Source organism: Podarcis melisellensis, assembly GCF_964234715.1.
Source record: "Podarcis melisellensis genome assembly, chromosome: 9".
Classification (NCBI taxonomy): domain Eukaryota; kingdom Metazoa; phylum Chordata; class Lepidosauria; order Squamata; family Lacertidae; genus Podarcis; species Podarcis melisellensis.
In genome coordinates, this window is record NC_138541.1 from 60,289,078 (window position 1) to 60,299,466 (window position 10,389).

The window sequence follows — 10,389 nt, forward strand, 5'->3', positions numbered from 1 at the left end:
AGGTTTGATAGAAGTGGAAAAAATAGATGTAGTTATGTCTTTGAGATTGACTACTCCTAGATGCCCCAGAGCAAAGAAGCCCAAATATTTACCCTTGGTATTCTGACATATATAGTCTTTAATTCAATCAGTAGTGTAATTGGGTTTTATATGTTGCAAGGATATTCCAAAACCCAAAGTGACATTACAGAACCATACTCTGAACTACCATGCTTAAGTGGGGTTAATTTAGAAAATGAGGAGTACTCTTAAGAAGAGCAAGGCTCTTGGAATTTGTGGCCCAAGTGATGTGGCATTGCGATGATTAGTTTTGCGTGATGCTTGCTATTACACGACACAGGAGGTGTGGCAGATAATTTGCAAATCCTGTTTCACTGCACGTGATTAATTAAATGCAGGAGCCACAGTGCATGCAGCTGCTCCAAAAAACCCAACTTGATTGGTTTGCTTTGGTTAATTTCTGGACATATTGGTCTTATATTGATCCAAGCTTGGAGTCAATTTTCCGCAAAGCCACAAGCAGGTTGGTCTCTTTTAATCTGTTCCTCATATCAGAACATTAACGATGCATTATGCAAGGCTACCAAGAGCAACAAAACGAGCACTACAAAATATGTTGCACTCTGGAAAATGCAGGCAGAACTGTGTTCCTCTATTCAGGTCCTAGTAGGGAGCTTCCCTGTATGCAAAGGACATAGCTTCCTAGGAGGGTAACTAAGGGGAAATGCAGCCCACATAACTTCCTCGTTCCTTCTTCATCCTGCTCTGCTGTGTGGCAAGGCTCAGCTAGGGTGTAAGACAAGGTGCGGTTTGGGATAGACACAAGACTGTACCCTGGAGAACATAGAGCTCTGAAGATGCTTCAGCAAGGAGGAAGTTATTACAGCCTTTTTATAGCACTAGCTGTGCTCCTATGGTGCTGGAGGAGACTCTTGAGAGTCCCATGGACTGCAAGAAGAACAAACCTATCCATTCTTAAGGAAATCCCTGAGTGCTCACTGGAAGGACAGATCGTGAAGCTGAGGCTCTAATACTTTGGCCACCTCATGAGAAGAGAAGACTCCCTGGAAAAGACCCTGATGTTGGGAAAGATGGAGGGCACAAGGAGAAAGGGACGACAGAAGACGAGATGGTTGGATAGTGTTCTCGAAGCTACCAGCATGAGTTTGACCAAACTGCGGGAGGCAGTGGAAGACAGGAGTGCCTAGCGTGCTTTGGTCCATGGGGTCACGAAGGGTCAGACACGACTAAACAACAACAACAGCTGTGCTCCAAGTTGCTGCTCCAAGTGGCCTAGCCTTCTTTAGTAATCTGCAGCAGAGTGGGAGAAGCTCACTTATTTGATGGTCTTCTATAGAGGACTCCTCGGATCACAGTGTTTCATCCTTAGGCAAGTGGTGGGGGAAGTCCTGGCCCCATTAGGTAGGCTGGTCCTGTGTGACCTTCAGGTTTGGAGCTCTCACCTGCGTCACCTGATGAAGAGGAATGCACCTCTTGGTCCTTGAGCTTTTCTGCTTCCCCAGCCCTCCAAACCTGTTGAGTTATTTCTGTCCTTGGAGCTCCAAGTTCCAGAGTTCTCAGCTCAATTCCTTTCCTCCCTGAAGAGGAGAGAATGTCAAAAGAAAATGTTATGTTTCCTGCAGTGAAATCCTATGTCAACGGTATTTCCTTTCGCCTGCTTGGAATCCACCGCCTCTTGATTTCCTTGGGTCGCTGTTGAGTTGTAGTATTATGAGAGGAAGGAAAATACTTTTGCATCCATTCCACCACCGTTACTAATTCTGTATCATGCCCCCTGCCTTTAGTGGTCTTTCTCCCAAAACGAGAAAGCCACAAACGCGTCAGCATTTTCTCATACACAAGGTATTCCAACCGCAATCACAATGGAGATCCAGCTGCTCAGATTTGCATGTTTCTTGCTCCTAGGTTGTACAGATGATACAAATGTCCTAGCTAGAAGACCAGTTGTTAATTTGCTTTATTTGCAGACCAATTCATGAGGCTTTATGTATGTATCTTAAACTTTTTTTTTATTTTAATCATTTTTATTACATTTTCAATTTTTGTAATCACAATATCCATACATACATCAATAAACTCTTAAAAGAGCATCAACTTCCTCCCACCCCTCTTCCTGACTTCCATATATATTTGCTTTAATCTTAGCATTTCTATAACCACTTTTTTACCTTCTATCTTATTTTTATATTTCCCCTTATTAAATGTAAATCATTTCCTTATATTGTCATTACAAAACATTTCAACTCAAAGCTACAAACGTTTTCAATGCATATTGGTTCACCAAACCATTCTGCAGGTATCGGAGCCCTGCAAAATCTGACTCACAATCTTGAAAAATATTGCACCTATGCACTGGCACCGTCGTAAAAAAAAATGATTGTAACAAAGGATGTCTGCTGAGAGATTATATATCATACAATCAACTGGCATTATTGAAATATGTCGCTCTTAAAACAAAGCATGATTTTATGTCATGCAGCTATAAATAGTTATTTATTATTATTTTTAATCAACCTTCTCATTCAGTGCCCAAAGAACACATCTCGTTAGGGTGTTGCATTGATAATGCTGTGCTGTTGCTACATAGCTATGCTCAGATATAAGGTGCAATAAAATTAATGCCACTAATTATAGCTATGGTTCTGTCTTCCTCTATGCAGGTCACCTCCCACTGGTTGCACAAAATAAGTGAAACTGAGGACAGGATTATCAAGTCATGCAAAGCTACCAAGAAATGTGTCAGGTGCTCCTGCTGAATGCAACAGGAGTTTCTCCCTTGAAGCACTCGTTCCATATTTTGATGGTAATTTCATGCACGTAACTGGAATTACAGCAGATTTGCACTAGTATAAACAAGTGTGGATTTGAGTCCTCCTTATAAAGAAATCTATTTTAAAAAACGGCCTCGTCTGATGAATACCAAAGCCATCACTGCTGCTACTGATGGGATGACACCTCCCAAGTTAGTTACCTGCTGTGTGTGTTGAGTCCCAAGCACCACAGAGGTAGATTTATGAAGGCCAGTGGCTCATAACTACGACTTACGGTAATTTGGCACAACAACTTTTCAAGCGCTCATATGGTGGTGTGCTAAAAAATCAGTAGGGTTCTGCATGTGCCTGGCATTCAAAAGACTTATCGCCATGGATGACACCCCAGGCTTGGAACTCAATGTGTACCTTCCATTGCCTGCTCCTCGGAATTTTCATTTTGTTTCAGTTGCCTAGAATGCTAATGTGATTTTGGCTATGAGCTTGACACAGATCAATGGAATAGACTTTGGACAAAAACCCCTTTATAAGTCTATTCTGGCAAGCGATAGAGAATTAACCGTAAAACCCTCATATAGGTGGTACCTAATCCCTAGGAAACTGGCAATGATCCATCCTAGCACCTCATCACGTTTCCGGTAGATATCTCCACATGTGGTGGGAATGTACAAAAATCCAGCCTTTCTGGAATTTGATATGCCAGTAAATTAATAAAATCACGCAACAACAACAATTAGCTTTATCAAATATATTTCAGTACAACAATCTGGATTTACATAATAAAAAATTAAGAAGCCATTTGTTACAAGCAGTGAAACATTACATAAGCAGACTCTGGAAAGACATTTCTGGCACAGCGATAGACAATTGGTACAAGACAGTTTGGGAAACAACCCTCCTTGAAAGTTTAACAAATAAACTATGGTTGATACATGGACAGATCAGGAAAGATGGCTTTATCCTGGTGTGGTTTAATTTCATAACATATGCCAATATTCCAGGAAAAAAAAAAATCCTCTCCAACAGCATTTGGCTCAGTTCGTTCGATCTAAATTTAAATTGTTATCTTCACTTTGAACCAACCTCCCACGTGCATCAATATACCCAACACTTTATATTGTTTCATTGGTAACATAAGAGGAAAACGACTATTACTCATACTTAATCTGAGCACAATCACAAGGGTTCCTGGTGAGGCATTTAGCTCTGCGGTGTTGAATGCTACCTGGGTTCTATCCTGTTTCCCCTTTGTTTTTGCTTTTGTTTAAACCAATGCACGAACCACCAATCATGAACCATGTGTTGTAGATATTACTGCAAATTGATTGTGCTATCTTAGTGGTATACAAATGACATGGCAAGCCTTGGCCTATTTATTTGTATTATTTATTCCTATGGTCCTTGTTTATAAAACCCAATAAAATGTTATTTTTTTAAAATTGCCTAGAATGCTACTTGAAAACAGCAGTGTGTGTGTGTGTCAGTGACTGGGTCAGGCTTCATGGCAAATTTTGGACATTCACTATGACATTTAGTTTGGGCAGTATTCGATATTTGCAATAGTGCAAGGATTGGCACAAAGGATTAGTGCTAGTGCAACAAGATCCCTCCCTTTCCACCCCATGCTTACCCCCAAATCTGCTCTGGAGGGGTGAGGGGAACCCTCCAGAAAAGATTTAAGGGGCACATGGTGGGAGGAGAGGGAGATAATGTTCTATTGGGAAAGGACAGATCCTTGTGCTGATGGAGTGTTATCCTCAGCGCAATGTTGAATACAGCTCATTACATTCAAGTGGATTACTGTGGTGTGATGCATTTTCCTTTCATCTTATTTCTTAATCCTTTTAGAAAATGCAATTCTTCGTTTAACACTTGCGAATCACGTTTTTGAATTGTTTCCGTTTGCACTGAATTTAGCTGTCGTTCGCAAAGTATGAAGATAAATAGTGTAGAAAAACAAAATTCGGCTTGAATTGCCTGCTCCAAAGCTCAAGATGAGCAGGACATCTTGTTCTCTTCCATGGTGGGAAATGCCCTGCATGTGCATTCTCTGTGCATCTATACAGGACTCCCACATGCATAGCAAAGAACCAGGAAGCTGCAGCATTACACCCAGCTTTGAAGTTTCTGGATCACAGCCCAACAGTAACTGTGTAAATAATTCCTTAGAATAATTTGAAGCTAATAAAAAGTTAACTATTGACTCATATAATCTGCCTTTTCCTTATGTGGAACCATGGCGTAATAAACCAGGGTAGAAGACACAGGAAGTCACTTTTCTCTGTATTTATTTATTACATGTATGTTGATAAGGACGCAGGTGGCGCTGTGGTCTAAACCACTGAGCCTCTTGGGCTTCCCAATCAGGAGGTCGGTGCTTCGAATCCCCACGACGGGGTGAGCTCCCATTGCTTGGTCCCAGCTCTTGCCAACCTAGCAGTTCGAAAGCATGCCAGTGCAAGTAGATAAATAGGTACAGCTCCAGCGGGTGTTCTGCTGTGCCAGAAGTGGCTTAGTCATGCAGAAAAACTGCGGACAGTTTGTCTGCGGACAAACGCTGGTTCCCTCCTAAAGCAACCTCAGAGTCGTCTGCGACTGGACTTAACTGTCAGGGGTCCTTTACCCCTTTTTTATGTTGATAAAGGGACATGTGATGTAGCTTCATATCCAATTAGACTGTTGGCTCGTGTAGCCCAACATTTTCTACTCAAATTGGCAGCAGAATTGGCAGGGTCTTGATCCTGTGACTCAGGATTTTTTAATTGGATGTGCCAGGCATAGAATTGAACCTGGACCTCACTTACCTTTTAAACCTGGGATCCAGGACATGGGTGCCCCCAGGAAGCAGTGCAGACAAGGAGGGGCAGTGGCAGAATATCTCCTCTGGGCTCTGGTGTGCAAGGGAGCTGGGCCTGGTTGGAGGGAGTGGAAGAGTCACCATTAAAAAGCCACTGCTGCCAGAGAGGTGCAGAGAGCCCCCAGAACTCCTTTGCCTCCTGCTCCCTGTGTGGTGGCAGCCGCTTGCACCTCCTCTGCCTGGCACTGGAGCAGTATGGAGTTTGGTGTGCTGGGGGCTCATCAGTCAGAGTGTCCCCGTCTGCGCTGCCCCACCACTGGCCGCTACTGGTGACCCCTCTTGCATACCCAAAAGCTCAGCTCCTTTTTATTGAGAAGTGCAACGATGTAGCTGGATTTAATGAGGCCCTTGTTTAAGGAGGCACCGGGCCAGGTGGTGTAGGTCTTTGTGGCTTACCACAAGACCCTTCGACCTGGCCTGGTAGCAAACTGACAACCAGCACACCTCTCTCAGAAAAGCGACAACACATTGCCAGTTCCCTGTTCCCGTATGCAGTCTGGCTGCTACATTCTACACTACAGAATGAGGTACAGTGGTACCTCAGGTTAAGTACTTAATTCGTTCCGGAGGTCCGTACTTAACCTGAAACTGTTCTTAACCTGAAGCACCACTTTAGCTAATGGGACCTCCTGCTGCTGCCGTGCCGCTGGAGCACAATTTCTGTTCTCATCCTGAAGCAAAGTTCTTAACCTGAAACACTATTTCTGGGTTAGTGGAGTCTGTAACCTGAAGCATATGTAACCTGAAGCGTATGTAACCTGAGGTACCACTGTACTTGTAGCTTCCAGATCAAATACAAGGGCAACCGCACATAAATTGTGTTACAGTAATCATGTCTTGAGGCTACCAGTGCATGGACCACTGTGGCACACACCACTGATGGAATAAGACTGATACTGGAGTAACACCGATACTGCCTCAGCTACCTGACCTTAAACATCTCTACCTTGAGATTGACACACTGATATTGTTTTGTGCATTAAGATACGCGAAAGTGGGTAGCAACACTATAGGTATTTGAAATGCGAGAAGGGGATTGTCCTGTAAAGCTGGTTTCTCATCCTAGTTAGGGTGTGGTATCACTTTAATAAGTAAACTAAATAATTACTTATTTACAGATTCAGCAAAGAGGAAAACCATCCGGAGTTTTGAAATAAACAGGGCCATTGTAAGAGAGTGGAGAGAAATCCGGGCCTCGATTTGAGAGACCAGCTTCAAATCACTGCTTATATTTAGCGCTTACTCAAATGGCCTTGGGCAAGTCAGTATCTTTCCCTCTAACCAGTCTCTGAGGTAATAAATGTGAATTATAAAACATTTCGTACACCGAAAAGTGCTACAGAGATGCTGTGTAATAATACCATCGCCCTGGACCTGAAAAACAACTGAAGCGAGGTTGTTGGTCTTGCTAGTCTATTGTTGTAAAGATGCATTGTTCAGAATATATAGAACTCAGAGGCTTTGTAGCCAAAATGGGGTTACTGACAAACAAGAGCTTGTTTAGGGGAACGTTAAGTTTTGCAGAGACAGAAAAATGTCCTTTTTAAAAGGGGGGGGGGACATAATAGGGGTCATCAACCATTTTGTGTTTGTGGGCACATTTGTAATTTTGAGAGAGTGCCATGGAACCAACCGCTGTCTTTGCTTTTCTCCTTACACCCCAGGTCACTCTTTTCCAGACAGAAAGAGAGAGCAAAGAGACATTTTGCTATTCCAAGAAAGCTAGCTAAAAGGCAGATCCATTTCATGCACTATAAGTTTGGGGTGTTAAGCTGGGTGCAAGAACCCTCCAGTTTCTAAGGCGGCAAAGGGGTGCAGGCTCCCTCCCTCAGCAGAAAAAAGCCACAGTTTGGAAATGAAAGTGATGTGATCTCAAAGCAAAGCAGCAAGCTGGGGAGATAGGGCAATGTTTGATTCCAAGGCTGTTACTATGGGAGAAACAATAGCCTCTAGGGAGTGTTAATGCTGTGAACCCCTCCATCATAGGCTCAGGTTGTACAAATGGGCAAAGAAACCACATATCATAATGGTACCACAGTCTCCGCTGTGCCTCATTTCGATGAACCTTGGGTAAGTGCCTGGAACCCCTGGAATCTCGCAACAACTGGAATTGAAATGGAGTCTCCTGAATTTGCCTGCTTTTGCATAAGGGTAAAGGTAAAGGGACCCCTGACAATTAGGTCCAGTCATGGCCGACTCTGGGGTTGCAGTGCTCATCTCGCTTTATTGGCCGAGGGAGCCGGCCTACAGCTTCCGGGTCATGTGGCCAGCATGACTAAGTCGCTTCTGGCGAACCAGAGCAGCACACGGAAACGCCATTTACCTTCCCGCCGGAGCAGTACCTATTTATCTACTTGCAATTTGACGTGATTTTGAACTGCTAGGTTGGCAGGAGCAGGGACCGAGCAACGGGAGGTCACCCCATTGCGGGGATTCGAACCGTCGACCTTCTGATTGGAAAGCCCTAGGCTCTTTGGTTTAACCCACAGCGCCATCCACGTCCCTAGCATGGGGCCCTTAAAAATAACCATCAGATTATTGTAAAGCTTAAATGAGTAGGCAACACAGTCAAAATCATGGACAGCAAAACCACCAAGCAATGGCTGCTTTCCCTGCCTGGCCTGCCTTGTAAACAATCCTGCCTGCCCTCAGCTGCATGGAAAACACTATCCCATTTTGAAGCAGAGTTCAGCTGTCAGCTTGGAAAGATTGGGGAAGAGGCATCCTATCCTTTGCTTCTGGCAGCAAGGTGTTTTAGGCTGCCCTGTGAAAGTGTAGCACTGCTTTGGCAGGCAATGATCTCATAACTGGGTCTCTCACCATGTCTCTACCTGGGGTTACTTAATGGGGAGAAAACCTCTGGCTGCACCTCTTGCGAGTTGCTTGTGTGAGCTCAACCAGGAATAAGCCCTCCTGATTTTAACGGGACTCGTGTCCTAATAATGCCTTTGGTGTAAAATAAACAGGCATTGGTGACGACTGAAAAGTCATGTTGTTTCGGTCTTTTTCCACTGGCTTCAGCTGGAATTGCAACACCTGTTCAGTTTGGCAAAAAGTCTACTCTTTGTGTGACTGTTTCAGTGAGAAGAAAAAATAGGCCTTTTCTGCTGTGACCACCCTATAATGGAAGACCATTTTGAGAGATTATCAGGCGAGCCCCATCTCTGGTCTCTTTTAAATTGGTCTTAAAGGTTCGTTTCTTTGCTGTGGCCTTTGGAGGTTAATTTGGGATCCAGGATGACGGGCTGCAGTTTTAAATGGTCTGTTTGTTCTTATGAAGGTGTTACTTATTTTGATGCAATTTAAGTGTTTACGGTTTTTAATTGTTATTTATTCATTCATTTGACTGTAAACTGCTTTGAAAGGCAGACTTGCCTGAAAAACTGTATGGAAGCCTTTCAAATTCATAAAATTATTAATTTTGACCATCGGCAGGCCTAATTTTCAGAGATAGTAGATGTGCTATCCACCTGCTTTTTCACATCATTGTAAAAGCATCTAGGACATTGCGTTGGTTTGCTTGCAATCGTAATTCAAAGTGACACAGTTTTGAATTTTTAATATCTAAATAGCATTGGTATAATTATCATATTTTTTGGGTGTGACTGATATAATTTAAAGCTTCCCAACATTGATTTTTTTTTTTGGAGGGGCAATTTAATTTTTTTCCAGACACTAATGCAGCTTAAGCACTATAGAAATCCGCCCTCTCTCTGTAAATATTCATTACAGAGTAATAGCCCAGTTCTCAAAATACACTGAGAAAGTGAATGGGATTCACAATGACAGTACCCTTTGGCAAGAGAAACCTTAATCTGCAAAGATGTAGATCTGCCGATGTATTTACTAGATGGCATAGATACAGAGTAATGAGTTAAAATGCATGCAAGGGTGAAGGGTGATCATTCATGCCTAGACTAGACCCCCGCCTTCAAAAATGCTATATTGATAGAGATGCCTCAATGACTATATATTAAATCTTCAGTTGTCCCAGCCTTTCGATGGCTAAAGTCTGGGCTCGATTTCACAATGTGTATCAATTTATAGATTTTCCCTGCTCTGTTCTGTGAGATAAGTGAGAAAAGCACAACACATTTAAAAGCCACACACACAAATAAGACGAACACCACAAAAGCTTGGCAAAATTAAAAGAAGGCCAAATTGTCTCCATCGTCACTGCCACCCTGCCCATTTATTTTTGTCCATTAAAAGGCAGACCCAATAGACCTTGGGGAATGACCTAACTCCATGTATTGGACAGAATCCAGACAAAAGGTTGGCATGCTAGCCACATGAAAGCAGAAATCAGAAGCAAAATGATCTGTTTCAGGTGAATCTGGAAACAGGGAGAACGAATGAAGTGTGATTTGGGGTGCTTGCTGTCGCCAGCATTCTTCGTTCCGTGGCTGCCTGTGAAAAGAACACTATCATACTTCTGGGCACAGGTAGGTAGCTGTGTTGGTCTGACGCATTCGAAATAAAAAATTAAAAAATAGTCCAGTAGCACCTTAGAGACCAACTATGTTTGTTCTAGGTATGCATGCACACTTCTTCAGATACCGAAGAAGTGTGCATGCACATGGAAGCTTATACCTAGAACAAACTTAGTTGGTCTCTAAGGTGTTACTGGACTATTTTTTAATTTTTTATTTCATACCTCTGGGAAGAAAGTGTTGTGGCGGCAGAGGTGGACAGAGCTGTACTGATGCTGCAGTAGCAAATTTAAACGGATGAAGGATG